The sequence below is a fragment of the Gordionus sp. m RMFG-2023 genome, chromosome 1 (assembly GCF_954871325.1).
Source record: "Gordionus sp. m RMFG-2023 chromosome 1, tfGorSpeb1-WG-v2, whole genome shotgun sequence".
Lineage (NCBI taxonomy): Eukaryota > Metazoa > Nematomorpha > Gordioida > Chordodea > Parachordodidae > Gordionus > Gordionus sp. m RMFG-2023.
In genome coordinates this window covers 72,881,170-72,888,598 of record NC_088775.1, presented here as the reverse complement: position 1 = coordinate 72,888,598, position 7,429 = coordinate 72,881,170, and positions in this window count along the sequence as shown.

Here is a 7,429-nt window from a genome sequence, read left to right as displayed (position 1 = left end):
AAATAATTAATTAGGATAATGCTTAACACGTTATTGTTCACGTATAAACCAAAAATGAAGAATATCCTATGTATAACGCCAGTAAGGCACTATTTCGGTTTAAAATCGGTTATCGGTCAAATCACGATATTTTTATAATATTTTTTGGGATAGTGATTTGCACCTATATATAGATATCTAAGCCAAAAATGAACATTTTCCAAATAATATTACTACCAAATTTGGTAGATCGAATATTTAGTAAGTGGTCGGTTTTAAGCTCGCCATTCGGTCAAATCTTGATATTTTCAAAAAATTAATTAGGATAATGCTTACCACGTTATTGTTCACATAGAAACCAAAAATAAAGAATTTCCCATGTATAACGCTAGCAAGACAGTATTTAATCATTGGGCAGGTTTTAAACCTGTTTTCTGTCAAATCACTATATTTTTAAAATATTTTTTGGGATGATGATTTACACGTATATATAGATATCTAAACCAAAAATGAACATTTTCCAAATAATATTACTACCAAATTTGGTAGATCGAATATTTAGTAAGTGGTCGGTTTTGAGCTAGCCATTCGGCCAAATCATAATATTTTCAAAAAATTAATTAGGATCATGCTTAACACGTTGTATAAACCAAAAATGAAGAATTTTATATGTATAACGCCAGCTAGGCAGTATTTCGGTTTCAAATCGGTTATCGGTCAAATCACTATATTTTTAAAATATTTTTTGGGATGATGATTTACACGTATATATAGATATCTAAACCAAAAATGAACATTTTCCAAATAATATTACTACCAAATTTGGTAGATCGAATATTTAGTAAGTGGTCGGTTTTGAGCTCGCCATTCGGTCAAATCTTAATATTTTCAAAAAATTAATTAGGATAATGCTTACCACGTTATTGTTCACATAGAAACCAAAAATAAAGAATTTCCCATGTATAACGCCAGCAAGACAGTATTTAGTCATTGGGCCGGTTTCAAATCGGTTTTCTGTCAAATCACGATATTTTTAAAATATTTTTTGGGATAATGATTTACACGTATATATAGATATCCAAACCAAAAATGAACATTTTCCAAATAATATTACTACCAAATTTGGTAGATTGAAAATATTTATTAAGTGGTCGGTTTTAAGCTCGGCATTCGGTCAAATCATAATATTTTCAAAATATTTTATAGAATAATGTTTAACACCTAAATATACACGTATAAACCAAAAATGAAGAGATTTTGATCAATAACGCCAGCAATATATTCCTTACAAACTTTTTTCTATTTTCGATTCTAAACCTACTCATTAATTAAAGAAACATCTATTTTGTAGGTCCTTATACAATTGTTAATAGTAAATTTATTATTTTTTAACAAAATATTTATACATATTTAGGCAATGTAGAATTATCCTCTTCAACAGGAAAAATTTTACATATTAAGGCTAATATAAGTAATTTAAAGCACTATATAGAGAGGAACAAAGGTATTATTTTTTAAATATATGAATATAAATTTTTTTTAATGGTAAAGATACAGTCAAAAAAATTGCACATTATGAAACTATAGAGGGTGTTCAAGATCAAGGTAATATAATCAGTTAATTCATAGAATAATATTGAACAAATAATTAAGTTTGTAGGCTTCTTAAAACTATATTGGAGAAGGAGAAGGTGAACAAATGCATTTGGAAAAAAGGAAAATATATTTTTAATTATTTTATTTCCATTAGAAGAAGAACTATTTGAAGAAATGTCCTGTGGAATAGAAGTTTCAGGAGAAAGTTTTATTTTTTAAAAATTGGTAAAATTTTATTTTTAATAAATCTAAAATTCTAGGGTTGGAAATTAGAAAGGAGGATACTAAAATAAACCGTGTCAAGAGAAAGGGTATAATATAAAAAATTATTTTATATATTTTTTTGGTTACAGATACATTTGGTGAAGATCCAATAATAGCTTTTAAAAGTATAGTGAGAGATGAAAGATATATAGGTGTACAAGATTAGGGTAGTAATATTTTTTAAAAATATGTTATTATTTAATTATCAAATTTAGATGACGAAATTATTGTGGAAGCAATAATACCAAAGAAAATTGGTAAACATTTTTGCCCACAACAAGGAACTGGAAGGTATACCACTCTAAACGGTTCAATTTCAAAGTAATTGGACGCTATCCCAAGATAAAATGTGGTATATTAAAAGAGATTTTCACAACCGATCATATTGTGGGTGATGGAACTGTTTTTTTTAGGTTAGTATCTATATAATATTTAATTATTTACCATGTTTATAGGTGTATAAGTCAAGAGATATAAAATAGCCAGGAAAATTATAATTACATGAGGGAGGAATGCATTCTTTTTATGAGGAGCGAAGATTTCAAATTGGAAATGGGGAAATTTATAGGATATCCTATAGAGGAATACCTAGTTAACAGAAGTGTTATGGGAAACGGTGTCTGGGCAACAGAGGTAGAAATATTATCTATGGCCACATCAGACAAATATATTAATCTATACCCAATATAAGTGGGCTTATTATTCGCCCATGAAATTTTTTAATAATAAAACATTTAAAAAAAATATTTATTTATGCAATGTATATAACAATCATTTTGTTAGAATTATATCAATGTGATTATCTATTCTAATATTTTTATTCCATTATATTTATTGCAATGTTAAAAGATGAAAATAAGTAAGTATCTTTTTGTAAAATGTTATTGTACTCTATATTTTTATTAATAGTTATTTTTATAAAAAGTACAATAGTTTGACATCCTTTTTATAAGTTGAATTCTATTCAATTGCAAAATTATATTTATTGCATTTTATATATTTTTTTAATACTTCATCTTTTTCTTAAATGTTATTCAATCGCGAATTATACAATATATTTATTGCATTTTATATTTTTTATTAATAGTTATTTTTATAAAAAAAACAACAATAGTTCCTATTCAATTGCTAATTTATATTATATAGCTTTTTATATTTTGTATTAATAGATATTTTTATAAAAAGTACGATATTAAATCATTTGATGAATGATATGTAATTTGTTTAAATATGAATAAATTTAACCTACCATGTGTATATAGATTTCGATCAAACTTTTTTAAAATTAAGCTATGATGTTTTTGACGTTAAATTATTTATAGGTATAAAAAATTTAAAAGGTATAGAATAAAACTTAGATGTTAATATAGCTAAATATCAGAAATTAAAATATTATCTATCTCATAAATTACAATATTAGAAAATTTTAATTATTTTTCACTCATAAGCGTCAATATGTTAAACATATAAACTTTAAGCATCACCTGTCGTCATAAGTGTTAATATTGCAATATATAAACTTTTAACATTGGTCAGTATTACTAAATAATAGAAACTTTTTAACATTACATGTCAGTCATTAACAGTATTACTAAATAATAGAAATTTTTAACATCAGTCATTAATGTCAGTATTACTAAATAATTGAAACTTTTTAACATTACATGTCAGTCATAAATGTCAGTATTACTAAATAATAGAATCTTTTAACATTACATGTCAGTCAATTATTATAACGTTAGTATTACTAAAGGGAGTTAATTTAAATTTAAGTTAAAATATCACACTAAATTTTATATCATTATAACGTCAATCATAAATGTCAGTATTACTAAAGGGAGTTAATTTAAATTTAAGTTATTGGTACCTGTGGAACCCTAATTATGGACATGTTTTTAGAACTGTAATGATATTGCATCTATAAATCCCTTTTAAGGAAGTAGCATGTAGATAAATACATCTTTTTTTACACATATACCTTTAAACTGGAATAGTTATATTTGATCTATTTTAACTTTGTTGTGTATATCAGATAGATCTAAAAGACCACACAATTTTTGGTTATTGAATTTCATTCCACTCTTGATTGTATATATCTACATTATTTTGTGATTTATAAGTTTACACAATTAGATACATAGAATATCTTTATTCTTTATAAGGATTAAAAGACATGCAATTTTATATTGAAAATTTTTTATTCCACTCAGTAAGTATAAAATAACCATACAATTAGATTTATTATAATATTCTACATTTCCTTTTGCAATTATAATTAAACTTACACATATACCTTCTAAACTGGAATGGTTACATTTGATCTATTTTAAATTGTTGAGTGTACAAGATCCAAAGTTAAGTGAAGAGTCACACAATTAGATATATTGAAATCCTTATTCTTGTAAATATAAGAACCAAAAGATAATTAGGTTATTGAACATTTCATTCCACTCTTGATTATATATATCTACATCCTTTTGCAATTTATAAGAGCAAAGGATCACCCTTTGAAGCTGAAATGGTTACACTAAATTTAACATAGACTATGATTACTGTATTGTATGGATAGAATCATTAATAAAAAAATAACACTATATCTACTGTTCAAGCAAATTTTTTTATTTTAATCATATTTATTTACAGATTCTATAAACATAAAATCTCAATAGTGATAGTAATCATCAAAACTTACATTAAAGAATTTAAACTTAAAATCAGCCATCCATCACCCACCTTTAAAGTAATTAAATTATACTGTAGTTCTCGGGTATAGGCTCTTTTTTTACCCCACTTTTTTTTACTAAGTCTATAGAGGTTTAAGCAACTTTTTTCGAAATGTTGCGCCTACAAGTACGTGCGGCTTGCCCACAAACGTGTGAAGGTTTTATTTTTCTTCCCCTAATTAACTATCCAGTTTGATGGATTTTGAGGAAAACCTAGCGTAGCTCTGTTGTACCCACAACCAGAGGGCGAAAACGCTTTTATCACGTATCAAGTAATTTAAGTTAAAATATCACGTTACACCGGGAATGAACGAGATGAAATCTATTTCACGGTTGTATTGTTGGTGGCCGAAGTACGAAGAGGACATAGAACGGTATATAAATCTGTGTGTTGGATGTCAGAAAAATCGACCGAACTTAATGGAGTTACCACTATATTCATGGAATTGTACCAAAGCAGTGGCGTCGCTAGGGGGCGCAGGAGCTCAGGCCCTCTGAAAAATTTGAATAGCCCCCTGAAGCAAATTTTTTTTTAATGCCTCCTTAATATCCCCTTGAACTAAAAATAAATTTTTTTGATTGCCCACTTAATTCTATTGAGTAATATTTAGATTTAATTTTATAATTTAAAAATTAATAAGTCTATCTAAATTATTCTTAAATGAATACTATTTTAATTATTAGATTAGATTAATACTTATAAATTATATTTTCACTTGCAATCAAATTCTGTGAAAAATAGAATAATAATATCACTCACTAAATATTAATTTAGCATTAACAGTTGAAGCTTTATTGACTTTTATTATTTAAATTATTATATAACCCTAATTAAATAAATATTAATTGAAAATTTAATATTGTAATTAGTCGAGTTCAAAATCACTAATCAACTATATTATTGATATTTAAATTTAATTACCATGCCTCTTCTTAAAATTATTTTCAAGGTCCAAATCCAAATAAGTATATAAAAAGTAAGTAAACGTATAGTTATTAATCCTCTATTAGATATAATTGGTTATTAGGTTAAATTCCACTTTTAAAGACGTATTTGACAGTTATATAATATATTGCAGTTAATATTTTAATAAATTTTACTAATAAATGCTTTTGATAATAAATATAAGTAATAGATTGCTTTCAAATATTTAACGCCATCTAATTATTGGAAATATTTTTAAAAATTTAACATCTTATTATTTATCCCAGAATGGATGTAATAAATTAGATAACTTTTCTTCTCTTTTTTACGTGTTTTTAGGAAAGCTATTTTTTTTCTTATTTGAAAAACAGTTTTGAGTTAAATTTTTTATACTAGTATATTTTTTATATTATTATAAACTACTACTATTTTAAGATATAATATACCAACTAGAGGTGGTGCGACAATAATATATAAAATCTTAATTAATTTCTTTTATCATATCATATCACTATGGTTCTTATTTTATAGTTACAAAATGTTTCCATTTCTAATATGGCATCCCTGCCTTGTTAATAACTTAAGGCTTCAATACATTTGCATAATTTCTTCTAAAGATCTTTAGTGTTTTTGTATAAATTTATCTTGCATAATAAATTCTGATATAAGTTAATATAGTGAGTGTCATGCAATGACTACTTATTAACCAGCAAGTAATATATATGTGGCTATGTAATTTTAAATTATTATTACAGCTGCTGAGAGCATATGAATGCATATTTTATAAGCAATAATGGTCAACTGTGTAGTTGTTTATATATCATTAAAAATGGAAGATAATCTATTAGAAATCTCTCAATTTTTTTCTCAATTACTTATCTAGCTTCCATCATTTCATTTAAGAGGAAGCTCTAACCACCATATAGTTTTATGATTCCGATTGGTCGTTTATATTCTCTTCTCCAAAAATTGTTGATTTGGCTGGGCCTATAAATTTTTCCTTATAAGTCCATTCTATAAAACATTGTCTAAAAATGGTAACAGAGTGTTATTTTAGTTTCTTCACCTTTTGTCAATGTAAGTTGCTATTTTTATAATATATACTTTTTAAAAACCATTATCAATTGAGGCATATGTATGAATTAATTAACCTTTTTTATCACTTGTAATTCTTTAGACGTAAATTTATATCAGCAATCGAAAATATTTTATACTGTAATAAATAGATTTTATATTAAAAAATAATATTTTTAGAAATGTCTTATATTGTTTAAATTATTTATATGCTAGTTTATTTTGTGTGCATAATATAATGAATTTCAAAATATGAAATTCAGAATAATTATTCAGAGTTAGCAAATTTCTAAAAAGTATAATATATTAATATAAAACCCGGGCAAAAGCGGGCCGAAGGCGCCCCCGGGAATTTTTTTTTAGTTGAGCCCCCTGAGATTTTAAAGGCTAGCGACGCTTCTGTACCAAAGAGCCATGGGAGGGTATACATCTAGATTTTGCGAGACCGGTTGATTCTTTATATTGGCTAGTGGTTAATAACGAGATTAAAGAAGTGGTTTGCTAGCTTTGGTGTACCTAAAAGCATTGTAACGGATAATGGACCTCAATTTTTCAATAGAATTTAAGCGATTTTGTGAAGAAAACAACATTTGCCATATTCGCTCAACGCCATACCACCCGAAGACAAATGGGCAGGCGGAACGAACCATTCGAACCTTAAAAGGAAGGTATTATGCCAGTCGAGAATCAATTAATGACCCGCAAGAGGCGATGACTCAAAAGGTAGCAGCGTATAGGCTGGGAGAACATAGTTCGACGGGTAGGTCACCAGCGAAGATTGGTCGTCAAATAAGAACTAATCTAGACTGGGCTAGACCAGAGGTGGGAAAGGAGATTGATAAAGCCAATGATAAACAAAATCAAGAAC